This window comes from Lissotriton helveticus, chromosome 5_1 (assembly GCF_964261635.1).
Source record: "Lissotriton helveticus chromosome 5_1, aLisHel1.1, whole genome shotgun sequence".
Classification (NCBI taxonomy): Eukaryota; Metazoa; Chordata; class Amphibia; order Caudata; family Salamandridae; genus Lissotriton; species Lissotriton helveticus.
In genome coordinates, this window is record NC_136065.1 from 2,077,782,708 (window position 1) to 2,077,802,540 (window position 19,833).

Here is a 19,833-nt window from a genome sequence, read left to right on the forward strand (position 1 = left end):
GGCAGGGCCGGCCTTAGGCATGTGCAAGCTGTGCACCTGCATAGGGCCCCCAAACCCCAGGGGCCACCACGCCAATACTGTAGTCTTGTGCTGACTCTGCCTAAGTGTTAGAAATTATGACGTCGCACGTTCATGCGTCCACGCGCACACACCAATTATATTTCGGCTCCTCAACCGGCACCGGCGTTTTCTAAATCCTGAGCACGGCCGGCATTGTAAGGTAAGCGACCTTGCTGCTCGATACCCCTCTGCTTCATTTGGCCTACGCTGCGTCAGACGTGAGTCCCAGGCTCTCCACACCACTGGAGTCAAGCTATCCAGGCTGATGAAGGCTGATAGCCAGAAACCGGTCCTTGGATGCTTGATTCCGGTCTGGGAAAGTCATGGCTTGGTAGTTCGGACTGGACTGTACCCATGAGGCACAGGGTCAGAGCTGATTTGCATATAGCCAGTGACTAACCCAGGGTGGTGTGGAGTGCAAAAAAACGATGGATTTAGGCCCAGATCCTTGTACTGGGGTGAATGTATGACATTGTTCTACATTCTGTCCATCAACTGTGTTTTTTGCAATTTCACCCTGAGTGTGCTGGGGATGCTCAGACGTGAGTCCCAGGCTCTCCACACCACTGGAGTCAAGCTATCCAGGCTGATGAAGGCTGATAGCCAGAAACCGGTCCTTGGATGCTTGATTCCGGTCTGGGAAAGACATGGCTTGGTAGTTCGGACTGGACTGTACCCATGAGGCACAGGGTCAGAGCTGATTTGCATATAGCCAGTGTCTAACCCAGGGTGGTGTGGAGTGCAAAAAAACGATGGATTTAGGCCCAGATCCTTGTACTGGGGTGAATGTATGACATTGTTCTACATTCTGTCCATCAACTGTGTTTTTTGCAATTTCACCCTGAGTGTGCTGGGGATGCTCAGACGTGAGTCCAAGGCTCTCCACACCACTGGAGTCAAGCTATCCAGGCTGATGAAGGCTGATAGCCAGAAACCGGTCCTTGGATGCTTGATTCCGGTCTGGGAAAGACATGGCTTGGTAGTTCGGACTGGACTGTACCCATGAGGCACAGGGTCAGAGCTGATTTGCATATAGCCAGTGTCTAACCCAGGGTGGTGTGGAGTGCAAAAAAACGATGGATTTAGGCCCAGATCCTTGTACTGGGGTGAATGTATGACATTGTTCTACATTCTGTCCATCAACTGTGCCGAGTGCTCAGACGTGAGTCCCAGGCTCTCCACACCACTGGAGTCAAGCTATCCAGGCTGATGAAGGCTGATAGCCAGAAACCGGTCCTTGGATGCTTGATTCCGGTCTGGGAAAGACATGGCTTGGTAGTTCGGACTGGACTGTTCCCATGAGGCACAGGGTCAGAGCTGATTTGCATATAGCCAGTGTCTAACCCAGGGTGGTGTGGAGTGCAAGAAAACGATGGATTTAGGCCCAGATCCTTGTACTGGGGTGAATGTATGACATTGTTCTACATTCTGTCCATCAACTGTGTTTTTTGCAATTTCACCCAGAGTGTGCTGGGGATGCTCAGACCTGAGTCCCAGGCTCTCCACACCACTGGAGTCAAGCTATCCAGGCTGATGAAGGCTGATAGCCAGAAACCGGTCCTTGGATGCTTGATTCCGGTCTGGGAAAGACATGACTTGGTAGTTCGGACTGGACTGTACCCATGAGGCACAGGGTCAGAGCTGATTTGCATATAGCCAGTGTCTAACCCAGGGTGGTGTGGAGTGCAAAAAAAACGATGGATTTAGGCCCAGATCCTTGTACTGGGTGAATGTATGACATTGTTCTACATTCTGTCCATCAACTGTGTTTTTTGCAATTTGCGCCAGACAAGAAGGCACACACCCATAGCTGAACCGGCTTTTTACCGATTCTTTTTGCTGCACGACACCCTGCGTGTCCCGTCTGAGGATTAGACGATGGCCTACCGCCCCCACCTCTCTCATTTATCAGGAGGTGTCCCCCCCCCACCCTCCCCGCCCCCCCGCCTTTAAATAATACCGCAACAGCATGTGCCCATTTTTGTAAACCTTTGTCAGGCGGGGAACTTTCTCTAACTCAGGAGGCCCCTCCCCTGCATACAATGACCATGTTTGACTGTGTAACCATTGCCAGCATTTATGAAACGCGAGCACGCCCGCGTTTGGTTTAAATCGTGTCACCCCTACCTAGCCATTTTAACCTTTGCCAGTACTAGTAATAATTGTGAGTAGGCGCACGTATTTTAGGCCACACTCAGCCTTTCACGTTGAGCCCCGACTGGCACTCCATGACCAGCCATTACAGAGATTGGGCCTTTTGTCATTTCTAGTCATCACCACATGTATGAGGCCACTCACATTACAACTTGCTGTATTATTAATGTATTAGCCTGGCACTGCAGCCGTCTATGCCAGTCCCTCGCGTCGTGTGTCACAATAACCTCCTCCTCCTAAATGTTATTGTTCTGAGACGAATTCGGAAGGGTAGGAGCAGCAGCAGGTACTGGTCATCTAACTCCTTTTCTGGACGTTTTATTAAACACATTACTAAGCTCTGGGGGCCTCTGCCCCGCCCGGACACCCTCTTCCAGGGCCCCCTACCTTCGCTCCCTGCCCAGGGCTGCCATGAGCCTAGAGCCGTCCCTGCTTAGGGACTTAGTTCACTTTCTATGATCATGATTTCCTCTTCACTGTAGCGGTGAGACGTTTTCAATGTTCTTTAAAATACTTTGTTTGTACACTTCCGATACACCACGTCAGCACGTTTTTCACCGAACTGCTAACACGTAAGCACTGAAGAGACAAAGAGGGCATTATCTTGGTTAAACTGAACGTATACATAAATAAGGTAGATTACTGCGTTCGCGTTAGAACACACATAACCATTTGAGAAAAAGTGATAACCTCTCGGTATTATGTTCTAGTTGAATGCACGAAGTCTAACTACTTAAACAGAAGGAACGTGGCGTCTCAATAGTGACCTATTCTCAAGGTACACTCACTACTCTTGCACTGATTAACATCGATTGCACGGGTCTTATCTCATTTCTATACTTTATGGTAATAGTTTTCATTAGCCAGCATGAATATTGATTTGGTTATCGGTAGGTGGTCACAATGGTTATTCATTCATTTTCGGGTGGTGCACCAGAAATGTTTGCTGCATTTCACTCCAAATCACGGAGCATGATCCCTCACAATCTTTTACCGCCTTTACCTTACTATGCACTACGTAAACGACCTCCAGTAGATTGGGCTTTAAACTTAAGTTTACCCACGCTTGAAACTAAGCGTTGCAGACTATTTTATAGCAAAATATGTCATTATTCACCTTGAAATACTGCACTTATAGACTTATCAGTTGGTATGCAGTTTCTAAGATCAATATACAATTATATTTGCAGGAGAAAGCCCCTGACGGAGGGCCTAGACCGAAATGCATTGGGCACAAAGCGGATTTGTATAAATTGTAATGTGAAAGTAACATTACTATTCAAAAACATACAAGGAATGGATAACGAATAAAATAAAGTAAAGAACATCAAAATATAAAGAGTATGTTTGTTTTATTATTCTGGATCAGAATGATTGAACTGTCAAAGAAATGAGTGCAGACTGGGGACGTTTTTCACAGTTTGAGGAGAACGCGTGTAACATTAAATGATTGTACATCTCAAGCCCAGGAGACGATACCAGTCAGCACCAAAACACAATGTACCATATAGAATAAAGGAAGGAGTGCGAGTCTCATTTGCCCATTTGTGCTTAATACAAATATCACATTAAGTTAATTAGATTGCCCACCTCCTGACAGTGCTCCTAAAAGCAACTATGGTGGACATTGGGATTAGAGTATTTCCCCTTGCACTTCCCCTCCAATGGCGTAAAAAACATGTAAATCCACAATTAATTTAAATAAATACAACATATTTTATTTTACACATCCTACATTTTTTTTTAAAACAATACAAAATACACAAAGCAACTATGCCAAGCACTGACCATGTGCAGTGGGCACTGGACCCCTGGGGAGGTTCAGCGCCTGACCATTGGCAATACCTTTTGCCCATGGTTCGCAGGGCATGATCAAAGGTTGTGCATAACTGGTTCAGTGGCATGGGGCTGATTCATGGCCTGGCCTCTGGCCGACTTTGCACCCAAACCGTTATATGCATTGCTAAAGGCCCTATGCACCTGGTTCAGTACCCTTGGGCGAGCACAGGTCCTGCATACAGAGTGCTACACATGGCCTGACGCATGTGCACCCCACATGGAGTGGAGAGGTGGGTGTGCAAGAAGCTGGGCATAGATGGGCATGCAGCCAGTCCACTCATGCCCACAACCAGAAGTCATGTGCAGCAGGTGTTCGTCTCATTAGAGGCTGGATGCAGGCAATTGTGTTAAACATGTTTTGTACCAAGATATATTGAATGTATTTGTAACTTCAACAACACAATGGAATTAGAAAACATGCGTTGTACGAAGGAAAAGTACTGATTTCAACTATATAATATTTCGGCAGTGTTATTCATCTTTCTCCAGTCGCAAAGTGAAACGTCCTGTTGCCGAGAAATATTCTTTCTTCCAACCCCTTATTATCTTTCTGTGATGTAAAAGGCCTGGTGTGAAACTTGGCGCAAATTGATATTAGCAATTTGAACCCCGCAGAGATACCGAACGACGATGTATGTCAGTCAAGATGAACATTTCTAATCTTACAAAAAGCACCTCCGCCTAGCAGGACCCATAGTAGATGCTAGAATGCTTTTTTCCAGGTGCATAACTACTAGTAGCAGGTGTGTGTTTGGTGGCAGTTCCCCTCTCTCTCTCCATTCGTATGTGTTATGGGTTCTTTTTTTACCCCTGCACTTTTGTCCATTAATGGTCTGCACATATCTGTCCTGTTAGGGTACGTTTTGCCCTGAGACGCAGCTGGAGATGACAAGATTTGAATAGTGTGGAGTGCACTGTCGTTTTGCAAGGGGCATGTCACCTTATGTCTGACCGCAAACCTGAGAAGATGAAAACACTGGGTCTGAAGAAGCCATATGGAAAGACTTATTACTGGGACATCTGTGGACTCTCTGAGGTAAATATGGCATAGCTTTATTTCTGCCTTCTGGTTCTTTCCTCTGTTTTATCCTTAGGGCCACAACGTTCTTTCCTCTTATTTGGTCTCGGCTAGACAGTGCACGCGTGTTGTATTCAATCTGTGGGCTTCAGCCCTCCCATGAGCTTACCATTTGCTTGCTCCATCATTGCTCTCATATCCTTTGTCCCTATTTGTTCATGGTATGCATGTGTCATGCCTCTTTTTGTGTTTATCCCTTCCCTAGAGCATGGACCAAGTACTTCTGTTCATCCACAGCTCCTGTTTTAAGTGCTACTTTTTTCGTTGTGTTTCAGCACCCCACACGAGTGTTGTTGTTTCGCTCACTCAGTCCATCGTCGCCTCTTTACCGCTTCCACCTGCCCCATCACAACCCCAGCCATATAACCCTCGCATCTGAAAGCTGCATTATTTATTTCACTGGTGTGCATGATGTTTAGTTTAAATACTTTACAGAGTGCATCTTTGTCCTCCCCCACCTCTGTAACGTGTAAGCACTTCCACAATCATTCCTTTTTTAGGGGGGATTTTTCAGGATAGCGATATCAGAGCACTTTACATGAGCACCAAATTCATTACAGATGTCACATTCATTTTTAGGCAGGGAGAGATTAAGTGACTTTCCCATAATCACAGGATGTTTAGCCTGCTTCAAGGTCCAGCTATGTAGCCGTTACGCCACATCCTCTGCCCTTTCTATTGCTTTCTTAGTAGCATTCAGTCGGTCACTCTCCTTCGTTGCAAACCGACCAGATAGTGGCAATAAAGCAACAGGGTGGTGCTTAATAAAAACACATCAATAACAAAGATATTATCATCATGCGTCTACGTACTTCATTTGAATAAACTTTGCTCCAGCTGAGTCTGTAAGAAAGCAAGGGTCCATGTGTAGTGAGACTGACCCCCTCTAAAGCTTTCCTTAAATAGCCTTACTCTCAACATTTGGGTTGCCAAAATATCACCCACTTTTTCACAACGCAGCTCTAGTACTCGACGAGACTTTTGTGTTATCCAGGCTGGGCATTTACAACTATACAAACCTCAGCATGCACACACACACACACACACACACACACACAAACCTACTCAGGGAATGAGAGCTTCGCAGGCGCATACGACACTGTCCGTATATAGGCCTGGAATCACACACATTGTTAGTGTACAGACTGTTCCGGTGCGTGCGCACACACACACACACACATTCTGTGTAAACTTGGCCTGTGTGCAGGCACACACGGCAGTGTCAGTATTTAGACCTTTACTCAGGCACTCATTCTCAATGTATAGGCCAGATGATGCATGCACAAGCAGCACTCTCATTATACAGATCTTCAAACACAAACTCACATTCTCAGGGAAAAACTGAAGTGAACGCCATATGCTCAGCATTTTTACATGACTTTCAGCCATGTTGAATAGCAGCCGTGCTGCTATTCAGCATAGCTATAGGAGGTTGCCATTGACAAAGCGAATAGCTCTCGGTTTGCCGAGACCTATTGGCTTTGACAATGCTTGTTATTTGTTGCACTCTCAAAACCAAGCAGCTCAGTGTTATAGACATACAATACATGTACACCTTCAGGCAGAGTGAAAAAATACCCTAATGACTGTGATGGGAATCCAATGCCTGAGTCACACTTTTTTTCTGCACTCACTTACTATTTAGGAGCACAAAAAGGCACACTGCAAAAAGGGATTGCACCAGTGCTTAATTTGAGCCAGTACTTTCAGGTGCTCATCTAATTTAGAGTTGAGCAGAACAACGGTTGTTCAGGAATACAATATACATTAAAATTGCTAACTCCTACCTCCCCAGCCATTCCTTTAGCTTTGTGGACCTGGAATAATCTGATGGTAAGTAGTTGTTTTGGCAGGAATGACAAGGGTGATAGATAGTGCAATCTGCAGTGGCCTCCTGGTCAGAGCGCTGGCACTTAATATTGCACAAATTAAGCACTGGATTGCACTCCCATAAAACTGTGCTTATGAAGGCTGATTCCGCTATCATGGGGAATCTGCTGCTTTGTAGCCTGAGGGTAGAGGGGAAAATTTGGGGAATTCTGCCAGGGATGGCCATGAAAATGAAGTAACCACCAATTAGTACTTTGGTGGGGATTTGCAAAACCCTTACAGTTAGTATTGCAGCATGGAACTACTGCTAATAAATGCAGGAGTAGGCCCTTTTATATAGTGGGACGGCTGAGGCAACACCTCAAAGTTTAATGGAAGCGCATGGGTAGAAATTCTGAACCAGCTTGTGCGCCTGTATATATTAAAAGTAGAAATAGAAGATATACGAAACATAGAAGTAACTCTACATGAGTAGATTTTGTACTTCTAAACCATCACATTTGTGATATTGGCCCAAAGAGAGCAGAGGGTGTTGTGCTAAGCGTGGCTTTGTTAAGCCACAGCATTGTCGACGTTAAGTTATTCAGATGGTACTGGTACAATTATAACAGCAGTGGGTGTTCAATCTGACCTTTGCGGTTCAGGGTCGGTCTCAGTAAGGCTTTCTTTTGAAGGTTTCCCCTGCCCCTGCCCAATGCGGAGCTGCAAACCTTTTAGTTATCTCACACTGAACAGTTTGGAAGGGAAACGGATTGGAGATCTAACTGTAGCGAAGGAAAGTTGGTAATGTTCCTTACAAAATGGAAGTTGGACTACCATGTACAGCAAGGCACTTATTGTTGGTCTCCCAAGATGTTAACCTCTTTTGGACATAGTAGAAGGGAGGTAAGCAGAGACAATTGTGGTGGAAAATGAGAGGGTGTGACCGAAAGGGGAGGAGGAACAGACCTATCACAACTACCCAACCCCCTGCCTCATGTTTTTCAGACTCCTCTGGTCTCCTTAGCTTTATACACACTTGTGGTGCGTCGGTAGATAGTTACATTTACAGAATGATGGGAAAACTTTTAAAATGGGAAATTGGTAGACATGGTTGTTGGCAGTAAGATCACCACGTCTGTTTCAGCACACTTAATATTGGTGTTTTTTCTCTTGCAGTTGGTTCGCATGCAAGTATGTCTTGCAGCCGGTCTCCAAACTGCAATCCCGTGAAGAAAGCTAGCTTTCAGCAAGTCTAGTGGGCTGATGATTGACAGAGGAGAAGAGAAATCCCTTCACACAATACACCTGAAAAATAAAGAAAACATTAAAAAATGCTCTCTGTCACGTACTTGTTTGTTTGGGTGATAAGGCATAATTTACAGAGATGAAAATTGTTGGCCAGCGAATTTTTGTGAGTGGGACCCCAAGCTGCACTAATTGACCAATTTTTGCAGCATCAGGCGACCTGGATTCAGCAGGAAATAACACACTTTCTCAGCAAATTTCAAATTAATTAACACGTTAGTGAGGATGGCACTCCTTCTAACCACTTGAAAAATCTCAGGAAAAGAACCAATACATAATGGATAGCCAGTTATCAAGTGATTTGCAACTTACACCGCCTCCCCCAATCTTTCAGCTGTATCTTAGGCAGGACAAACACTTCTTGGACCTCCCACTAGCGGAAAAGTTATATCCCATTGGCAGCAACAAATTCGCCCCTCTGGAGAGATTCAATGTCTCCCTAACAATAAGTAAACCCAATGGAGACCTGCATCTCTCAGAAAGAGATTGTTGCTAGAAATGTTCTCTTCCTTTGAAATCATCAAAACCGAATACTTACTGGGACGAATTAAAACACAATGCACATGAATGTCCACCCTGAAAATATAACAGTCACAACCTATGCTAACAATTATTAAAAACGAGTTTAGTCTTTCAATTGAACAATGAGTAAGAGATAATGAGTACAAAGGCCAAGGCTATGCAGTGTATCTACATCAACAATGGTCAACATATCTTCTTTAATAGACTTGCATGGTTTACTTTAAAGTGTTCTTTGTGATCTAGCTGAGCATCATTGATATTATAATAATAATACAGCAGCGTTAATGTAATAGCATTTAATACAGTGGCCTAGCAACCTCATTATTTAGGCCTCTCTTTCTCCCCTTGCTTTGGAAACGCTTGGCAAAGCTGTGTTAATTTAGAGAATTTGTAACTATTAAATTCAGCACATAGACCAGGCAAGATATTGCGATTGGGACATTTTCCTTTCGAATGACATTTCCTGAAGATTATCCATCCTCTGAGGCTGTAGTTTAAAATGAAATTTGTATAGCGCATCTAATACCTGACGGTGTTGAGGCGCTGGCTCAGAGAGAAGAACTGCCATGAGGGGGAGAATAGGATTATTGGTTAAAAAGCCACGTTTTAATTCAGGTCAGTTTTCCTTTTCAGTTCCAGGGGAAGGAAATTCCAGAGTGTGGTTGTGTCCACAATTAATCTTCTGCCACCCCAGCCCGCTTTTTTAGGTCTTGGCTAGTGTTACAGCGCAAATTCGCTGCCATCGCTTTGCGAGGCATGCAGTATACACTATAGTATGGAAGCTTCTTGGAAGCTCCACCCACTCTCCGGCCCATCTTCATTGGCTTAGGTTATAAATGCTGCCTTCCGATTGGTTTTAAGCTTGTTTGTCCCTCTCCATGACAGTCATGTCAGGCATTTGTATTCTTCCATGGCTAATGGCCCCTTTACTGCACAGACTACTTTTTTCTCGTCCCTCCCTACCCCCTCCCACAGTCCGTGACTCCTTGGGCCCCCCTGTCCCCCTTCGTTCGTGCTCGTGCCTTCTCTTGCCCGCCGGCACTCCTGTTTTCAAAGCAAAAGGTCTCGCGTAATTGCGGGTCCTATTGCATTACCAATGCTTGTTTAAGTACTGTAACCAAAGTGCAACATCTGATTTCCAATGGAGCCCAAGGCCTGTCGTTTCAGTCTTATATTCACTGAGGTTGAAGGGGGCCGGCCACATTTGGTTGTGCGGTCAAATACGGCGACAGTCCTGCCTGGGCATGGCGTCACTAGGGAGGGCATCGCAGGTTTCGCTCCCTTGTGAGATTAATAGCTTTCTGGTTGAAAGCAAACCTACCAGTTTCTTTATTAATGAAGCGGTTTGTGTCTCCTGACCACTAGATGGTACCAGATGCCATGTTTTCTATTTCCCTGAAACATGTTTTGTTTTCATACAGGCACCTGGCCAAAGCAGAAGAGGCATCTAGAGGCCTCAGAACTCGCGCTCATTTCTGACATGCTGGGCCATGCAGAAGTGTGATTTGCTTGCTCGAGGACAGGAAATCACAGCTGTAGTATTTAATGCTGAGAATAGCGAGCGCAGTCTTACGCATAGGCGAGGTGGCGCCAGGTCCACCGTTCGCTGTTTAGAACACTTTTGGTTGGCGGGATTCAGTGACAGAGGCCATCCGACAAAGGGTTTTCTAACTGTTCACAGTCACCTAGCAACCACCGAAGATAACAATAATTGTTAATGCCAGCAGATTTTCATCAGCTACTAAGAAATTTGATATAAGTAATAAACTATGGCTGCCTGGGCCATTTTTATTTCTTTGTAAGGTGATACATATTCTAGCTGGATCTAAACAGTGTAACCCCCACCACTTGAAAGAGTCAGCCTTGAGAGTTCAACCTTGCTGTGCCCTGAGAGCCAAATCCTCAAAATGAAGCATTTGACAATTCCGAGTGCTTGCAGAAGGAACCAGCGTTTGTAATGACAAGAGAAAGAACTGCTGCCTCTGGCTTCTAATGGATGGACCTTACCACCTGGTCCACATCGCGGGATAGCTCGCCCTGGTAGGTGTAGGTGGGGCATTTAAACAAACAGGGAGGTGAGGTAGAGAGTAGGGTCTTTTAAGAATAACCTTAACAGTGGCAGCCTCCCATACAAGACAGATGTTACAAGAGGAGCTGGGCCACAAAAAGAAGAGGATGCAGGGAGGGGGGTACCCAACACTTAAAAGAGAAGGTGTCACTGCACATCAGTCACCAGTACAGAGTGCGTGAGTGACTGTCCCAAGACGAAAAGTCTGAGAACCTGTCTCAGTGATTGCGTAGGTGCACCCGAGTTCCAAAGGGCCCGGAGGACTGCCCTGGCAGAGAGGCCACAGCACTCAAGAAACTAGCCACGCACAAGGCTCACAAAAATGTCTGTGCTCAGTTGGTACACCAATGATTTAAAGCCAATGAAACAGAAGGGAATGGTCCTTTAAAAGCAATAGATTAAAACTCAACCATCTGCCAAATTCACCACCTGACAGATGCGCTTAAAAGGCTCTTTGCTCCAGGACAAAAGAAGCAGATTTGTTTACCAACATTAACACCTCTGAAGACCTACCAAGAGAACTATTTAACTTCTAGAATGACTTGAACATCTCCTAAACCTACGTCACCCTCACCATTCCGCCATCCATAAAAAGAATGCACAATGCCCTATTCTAATTGATACATTTCCCTGCACACCTCATCTTTTGAATTATCCTTGTACGCTTCAGACCAGTTAGGAAATCTACAAGATCTACACTACTGGGTGGATCCCTCCAGAATCTTCTAGCTGGTTGTGTCTTTCAGCCACCGCAGGCTCAGGATACACTGAAACAAATGGGCAATTGCTGGGCTGAGGGACCCATCCTAACTATATTAGTATGTGGGGCGTTTGGTCTTCGTCGCGCAGGAGCCGCATATAATTTAAACTCTAACTGTTGGCTCATCTCAGGGAGAAACAGTCATAGTCTGTCACAGATCATCACTACCATACATTTTATCAACAGACAGGATGGTGTGGGTTTAAGCAACCAGACACCTACAATCCTCCTCCCTCTTCCTCGCAGACACCCCTGGATCCGCCAAAGCAACAGCGGAAGATGCTCCTTTTCACACCTGGCGGCCAAAGTTTGGAACAACATTCCCCTGCACTCAGGACCACCACATTGCTCCAGCAATTCAGGAAAGGGCTCAAGACCTGGCTGTTCAAATGAACAGTTCGCCACAAAGCTAGCAGCAACCCCAGCGCCTTGAGACCCTCATGTGTGATTTGCCTTGCTATATAATTCTTTCATTGATTGATTTATGGACTCTACGTTGGGAGGTGATTTGTCTGTGGAATGAGCACAGCATCAGGGAATCTTCCCAGAAATGGTTGATCTAGGGGGCTTTCACTAAATCAAAGTGGATGCTTTCACTCATCATTTAGTAGAGGACCACAAGTGGAAGCCGCATCTCGAAGTAAGTCGGAAACTTCAAGCCCTCTCAGTTCACCCATGTTTCGTAGTTTTTTCTGAGGATTCATTGGTTCTTCGCACCTTACCATTCTTCTGACCAAAGGACGTTTATTTCATATGGCTCAGTCTATTATCCTTCTTCCCTCATTCATAGCTATCCAAGGAGGAGAACTGTCTGCATAGTCTAGACCCTAGACGTGCAGTGTCCTATTACAGTGATCCCACTCTTTAAGATGTTTTAGATGATCAGCTGTTTGTTGACTGTCAGAGCTAAGAAGCATAAGCTTGTGGCTTATGACCCAACATACCATTTCTCATTGGGTCATCCTCTGTATCAAGATCTGCTAGGCCTTGGCCAAGAAAGAGCCTCTGTAGAGCAGATATGTACATTCCACTAGTGCCACAGCTGTCTCCATGGCCCTTTCCAGAGATATCCTGATTGCAGACATCTCCCTGGTGATTACATGGTCATTTTTGCGTGACTTCCTTGGTTAACATGCTCTACTCCATTCTACCTCTGAGGGAGGTATTGGTTTGTTCCTAAGGTGAGGAGTCTGCAGGAAGATGTATCCACCGGAATAAAAAGGGTTGGGTACAGGTCGTCTCACCTCCCTCCCTCCTCCCAGGTTTGGTTAGGGTATTCAAAAATAAGATCTAAAGTATACACAATGTAAGTAACATTTGATTCTGTGATAAAACACTAACATAAGAGACAACATTGCATTACTTCAAACAATCCCTAACTCAGAGCAAAACTCCTCTTTTCAGGAGTTCATGTCAGTCCATGAACTGGAGACCACCAAGATATTTTCACTATTCAAATATACCACTGACCTATTCCAGTGATGAGTCTGCTTTTTCATAGGAGGAGGCAGAAAAATAATCATGGAAATAATAAAGAAGTAGTTTATTGATATTCCTCAGGTAATTAAAACATTTGCAACTTTAAAAACATTATAAAACATATTCAAATTTCAGTTCTGTAGCTATGGCACCATAATGTGATTAAAGGAGAAGAAATTGCATAAGAATGCTGACAAGAGTTTAAAGTACGTTTCAGATCTTAAAATGAAAATTTACAAACATTCTGCAACTTAAAATGTAACAAAAGCTTGAGGGAGGTACGATTGATGACAGTAGCGCCGTGACCCTATTACAGGGTTACTGTCTAAGGTGTTAAAGATGAAGCCAGTATATCGATGAGGCATATTAACCTTAAAGTGCATGCTAAATGGTGCACTGACCGATACTGTCATAAAAGTACCATCCAAGAGGTCAGGTGCTTGTAAAGTCTCAGGGCCTAATTTTGATCTTGGTGGTCTTACTGCCGTCCTGCTGCGGCAGTGGTCCCAAGTACTCCACTGAGCTGATGGCAGTCCGCCTGCCGTCTTTAGATGTTGTGACTAGAAACAGAAGAGACTGCCTTGGGCGGCCTTCTCTGCCAGCTCACAGTACTCCGTTGCTGTTAGGCCTGCAGTATTCCGACGACCTTACTGAAATGCTTCCTCTGCGCTGGTGATCTGCGAGCGGTGGTTTCTCGGCAGAGTGAGGTCCTGGTGCAGTGAAGACCGGTAAGCACAACTTATTTATGGGTCAAATTATATATGTAATGTTAGCATGCAATACATATGTAGGCAATGTGATATGTCCCTTTGCGTCACCTTTTGAATTCCACTAGCACGTTTACACACCACTGATTGACCCCCCATACGATACATAGGAGTAATGTACGAGTGACTTACCTTTGATCATCCTGACTCGTTTAGCGTGGTGTTGGCGCAGTTAAGGGAGGACCTGGACGAAGGCATAGAGGCAGGAAAAAGAAGCAGGAAGCAGGAATTAGGTATGTTATCGCCTCATTTCCTACCATTCACCCACCTGAAAGTTGGAGGTCTTCCCGCCACAGTTGGGCCAGCGGGATGGCACAGCATGATCAGCTCGGCAGGAATCTTGCCTTGCGTCCTGCTGCCAGCCGTTCCAGCCTGTACTGCTTTCAACACAACCCGTGAATCCTGGCAGAGGTGGCAGGACCGCAGCGGTCTTTCATCTATGGAATTTCCAACATCTAAATCGGGCGGGCGGTCCTTCAAAACAGTAGGTGGGAAGACTGCTGAAAAAGCGACGGCGGGACCGATGATTCTGACAAAATCAAAATTAGGCCTTTAAAGTGCAGTCTTGGTCATCTGCAGTTGTTAACTAACCTTTACTGAAGCTGGGATATGGTTGTTATATGCCTCATTATTAAGAAACCATCTCTTGCATTGTCACGACAGCTACCTCGGTGTTCGGACGGACCCGCCTGAACATAAATAGTGGTAGCTTTCAAGAGGGTACCATGATGATTGTCGTGATAGTCTTGTGTGAGAGGGGAGGATCCATAAAACATTACATTTCATTTTTTCATTTTTATTTTTAAATCTTTTTATTATTTTAAAGACAAACAAACAAGACATGATACATCGGAGGAATTCATCATTAGAACAAGAGTCCGACACTTCGCAGGGAAAGAAATATCAACAGTAATCCAGCATTAGAGCAAGGCGTGTACACCCCGTGCCATGTCGGCACTGCAAGCAAGAGGCATCCCCATCAGTCAAAAGGATAACATAACGAACTCAGGACTCTGGCCCTGCACTCTATACCACATATGCAACCACCCTCAGTATTTGTCTATCCCCCAACATCCAACCCTGCTGCAGACGCTAATACCTAAGCAATGAATGTCGTTGTAACACCGCTCTCTTATAGTGTGTGTGCACAGGTGCTCTAACTCATGGCAGAAATCAATCAACTTGAACCCCCCCGAAGATCAGGGGCCTGGTCTCCCCAGGTTCAGTGGAAGCTGCCCTAGACCGCCCCTCCTCCACTAAAGAGTCGGAGTCCAAACCAGCATTTACGTCCGGCGACCGGAGCTCCATCACCAAGGTCTCCCACGCCCGCGCCGCTTCCAGCACCCTATCACTGTGGGATCTATGGGCCTGCTGCAACCTAACAGAGCTTTCGCTACCCGCTAACATGAGCATCGCTGCTTTCCATCTATCAAAACTAGGGCCAGCCACTGCCTTCCAATGTGATGTAATTTCCCTCTTGGCTAAGATAAGTCCCAGATCTATAAATTTACTAGTCAGTTTGTTCTTACTAGTGTGCGAGAACCAATGTAGGAGGCAGGCACCTTTATCTATAGCAATCTGCCGCTCAGTCACCTCACAGAGCAACCCAGTTATCTCCTCCCAGAACGTACCCAACTGCGGGCAGTCCCACAGCATACGGCTTAGGTCCGCATCCCGCAACCGGCAGCGGGGACAGGCCGCAGTATCTGTCCGGAAGTACTGATTAAGTTTAGCCGGTGTGAGGTATGCCCTATGCAGTATAAAATGTAAATGTAAATTGATACTTGTATAGCGCACTACTCACCCGCAAGGGTCTCAAGGCGCTTGTACGAATACCGCTGTGGAACCCATCCTGGCTTTCCCTGTGAGGTGTCCACTCCTGGGCACCCCCAAGGTGGAGGCCAGGCATCCTTAGCGTTGTGGGGGCCGTTGTGGAGATTAAGCAAGCTATTGCCCAGAGTTGCAGAGTGGGACTCCATGATTGGAATAGGCACCGAGGCAAGAATTATCAGGTCCGTGGAATTTTTGAGCCCAAGACCCGCCGAGGCGGAGAATTAAACCCTGGACCCGGGATAGACCTCTGCATCAGGGTCTGCCGCTCTAACCATTGAGCCACACTTCTCCACTAGTATAAATAATTAAATAAGTTGGAACCTAGTATTTCTGGTACCCTTCCATGCTCTTTTAAGAATCTGCAACCAAGCCGCGTCTGGGATGTCCTTGCCTAGGTCCGTTACCCATTGCTCCCTTAGCGTCTGCAACGGGCCGAGTCCCTCCCCCAGCATCCGGCGATAAAGGCAGGCAACCGCTTTATACGTGCCCGCCGCCATCACCACATACTGGCACGCTCTGCTCATCGGCGGCTCCGAGAGGCCTGCGCCCCAATACTTCTGCATAGCACCTATCAAGGCCGCATGCATCAGAAAGTGGCCACTGGGGAACCCAAAGGTCTCCTGCCACGTGCCATAGGGCAGCAGCACACCGTCCGCATAGAGGTCACCCACCATCTGCAGGCCCAGGTCCTCCCATTCCACAAGTCCAGACCAATCTCCACCATGAGGCAGCGCCGTGCACATACCCAGCGGTATCTCAGGCGCATAAGCGCGCTGCACTCCAATTCTATTGTGGAACCGTTTCCAACAATGCCTCAGGGTGCCCCCCAGCATCGAGAGCTCAGAGGTCCTCCATTGCTGTTGCAAGATCAGGAATGACAGAACATGCCTCGGCACTTCTGGTGCAGGCCGCCCCTCCGGGCCTCTAAACTCTAGCGCCACTGCTCGAGTGAGGATCTGAAACTGCGCAGCCAGGTAATATAATTCAAAGTCCCGGGCAGCTAGTCCTCCCTCAGCTCTCGGCCACTTCAAAGTATCCAGCGCCACCCTACGTCGTCCGACACCCCAGATGAAGTCACTCGTCGCAGAGCGCAGTTGCCGAAAAAAGGCAACCGGTATGCGTATTGGTAGGGTCCTGAAGAAATACAACAGGCGAGGAAGTGCTACCATCTTTAGCAGCGCCACACGGCCTACCACCGACAGCGGCAGGGTCCCCCAAAAACGTATGCTACCTCTCAGGCCCCTCATGGCTCTCCCAATGTTACCCTCAAGCAGATCTTCCTGGACATGATACACCTGCGTTCCCAGATAGGGAAGGCACCTCGGCTCCAACACAAGATCGGGCGGTAACTCGGGCGGGTCGCACGCAGCAGTCACCGGGAAAACACAGGTCTTAGCCCAATTAACCCGCAATACTGAGATGTCCCCGAAGCGGTCAAGAAGAGTCCTCGCCCCTACCAGGGCATCCCCGGCATCTCCCAGGAACGTCAGGAGATCGTCTGCATAAAGCGAGATATAATGCGCCTGACCGCGTAGCTGAAGGCCGCGATACGCCTCTCCCATTCTAGCGCGCGCTGCCAATGGCTCCATTGCAAGAGCAATCAACAGCGGGGAGAGGGGGCAACCCTGCCTGGTGCCCCACCCCACCGGCCAGGAATCAGAAACCACCCTGCCCACCCGAACCCTGGCTGTCGCTGAAGAGTACAATATAGCAGTCCAACGGACATAACCGGCACAAGGCCCAAACGCCGTCATAATTGAGAACAGATGGGGCCACTCCAGGCTATCAAACACCTTAGCAATGTCAACCAAATGGAGTAGCGCTTGCCCCTTCATTCCCCAGCCACAATCCAATATCCCGACCAACCGGCGTATGCTGTCAGCCGTATTACGCGACGGAATAAAGCCCGCTTGATCTGGATGCACCAATCGTGTCATAAAAGGAAGGAGTCTAGTGGCTAGCACCCGGCTCAGGATTTTATAATCAGTAGTGAGCATGGAGAGCGGCCTGTACGCTGCCGGATCAGTTGGCGGTTTTCCTGGCTTAAGAAGCGGAACGATTATGGCCTCCCTAGTGGAGGCCGGCAGCAATCCCGTCTGTCGGGCCTCCTGGTACATCGCCAGTAATCTAGGAGCTAGGAGATCCATATAGGTCAGATAAAATTCAATGGGCAATCCATCACTGCCCGGCGTTTTGTTGCGTGCCAATTGTTTAATGGCGCAGCAAATTTCAGACAGTGTGATATCCTGGCCAAGTGCTTCCGCCTCCTCCTCCTCAATGGTAGGGAGCTCCAGGCCCTCCAGAAACTCCTGGGCACCCACCGCACCAGTCTGCAGTTGGCTGGTGTAGAGAGCCGCGTAGAAGGAGCGAAAGTGGTCGCCTATGAGGTGCTGTTCATAATCCAACCTACCCGAGGGGGAAGCCAGCGCCAAAATGGGCACGCAGCGAGGGGTAGGGTCAGCCAACCAGGCCAATAAGGTGCCCACCTTGTCTCGCTCCGCGTGCGCGCGAGCCAAATAGGCTATGATCAAAACACCGTAGGCGCTCCACCTCCACCGCTACCTTCTCTTCCGAATAAGGACCTCCGCGCGCGTTCCGGAACCGTCCGAATGGGCCCTCTCAGCATCGCGCAGGGCCCTCTTGCCCACCTCGATGGCCTGCAACAATAGCTTCCTAACACCCACCCATTTGGCAATGCAGATCCCACGTACCACCACCTTAAAGGCGTCCCATTCCAGAGCCACCATCGTGGCGGAGCCCGCATTCTCCGCAAAATAGTGTTCTACCCCATCTCCCAGTTCCGCTCGGAAGACCTGATCTTCGAGCATCTCCGGGCGCAATCTCCAAGTAGGGATTCTGGGGCGCTCCGCCACCCAACAGAAGTTTATCAAGAGCGGATTATGATCGGAAATGGTGCCTGTTAGATATTCGCTGCTAGCCGCCAGCGGCGTCAGACCAGTACTACACAAAATGGCGTCCAGCCGTACGTGCAGATCGTGCAAGGCTGAATAATATGAGTAATCCCGATCCACCGGATGCTGCGCTCGCCAAAGGTCAATTAGTCCCCAGTTGTCTTGCCAGCAGGCCAGAGCTCTAGCCAACTTATTAATCGGGCCGTGGGCAGCGGAGGATGGGATTTATCCATAACTACGTCAGTTACTGAATTAAAGTCTCCCCCCATCAACACCGGGGTCGTAAAATAATCCGCAAGCGCAGTCGAAAGAGTCTCTAGAAAGGGTGCCTGTTCCACGTTAGGAGCATAAACACTGCAAAGGGTCACCTCACGCCCATACAGACGGCCTCTAACCGCTACATACCGGCCCTCAGGGTCTATTATTTGGTCTAATACTTGGAATGGAACCCAAGCCCTAACCCAGATCAGGACCCCTCGTGCAAAGGCTGAATAAGTGGTGTAAAATAGCAGCCCTCGCTATCTATGCTGCAATGCAAGCCCCTCAGTCCTATTCAAATGTGTCTCCTGGAGAAAAGCCACCAGTGCGCCCCTGTGGACTAAGTATGAATGGACCTTGTATCTGCGCTGCATGGAGTGCAATCCCCGAACATTCCAGTTTACACATTTCACATCAGGTAACAAACCCATAGCTGCAAGTCAAAAGCCACACAGAGCGGCCCTCTCCCTCCGGCCACCAGGGGATGTCAACAGAACACCCGCATACGACACCCGGCAGCGCCAGTTTCTCGGTAAAGCACAGCAGCAGGCAACATCCCCAAAACAAAACATACCCATCCCCCAACACCCCCCCCCCCGCCCCGTTCATCACCCTCCCCCCCAGAACAGGCACCAACATAGTAAATCCCATGCAAACTATCCCAACTATAAGCCTCGCACAAAGCTAAGGCCAACTAACTAACTGAGACCATCCGGTGGGGGTAGGATAGAGCCTAGAGACGGTCTGCGGTAAACCAAAACCTAGTCAACGTCCACCCCAGCATCCCCTAAAAATGCAAAACCTCCCAGTCCCCCTGGAACACCCCGCAACCATCATCCCCACTCCGGCCCCGATCATGATCATTCCTGTCCCCGATTCCCATCCTTCCACTCTCCAACCCTCCATCACCCACCCCCGATAATCAAGCATTGCAGTGCATCGTTCTGGGGCTAACACCCAGTCCCGCAAACAGTACAGAGTCTACT

The 19,833-nt window shown here is 47.6% G+C and overlaps 1 long non-coding RNA gene across 1 annotated transcript in view; it reads left to right on the forward strand.

The window, feature by feature from the left end:
- Nucleotides 1-8,252, forward strand: part of LOC144756319 (uncharacterized) — a 114,869-nt gene extending 106,617 nt beyond the window's left edge. Inside the window, exons 3-4 of the long non-coding RNA XR_013595127.1 lie at nucleotides 4,909-5,089; nucleotides 8,120-8,252. This is a non-coding gene — a long non-coding RNA (uncharacterized LOC144756319). The remainder of the gene's footprint in view (nucleotides 1-4,908; nucleotides 5,090-8,119) is intronic.
- The last annotated feature ends 11,581 nt before the right edge of the window (nucleotides 8,253-19,833 follow it).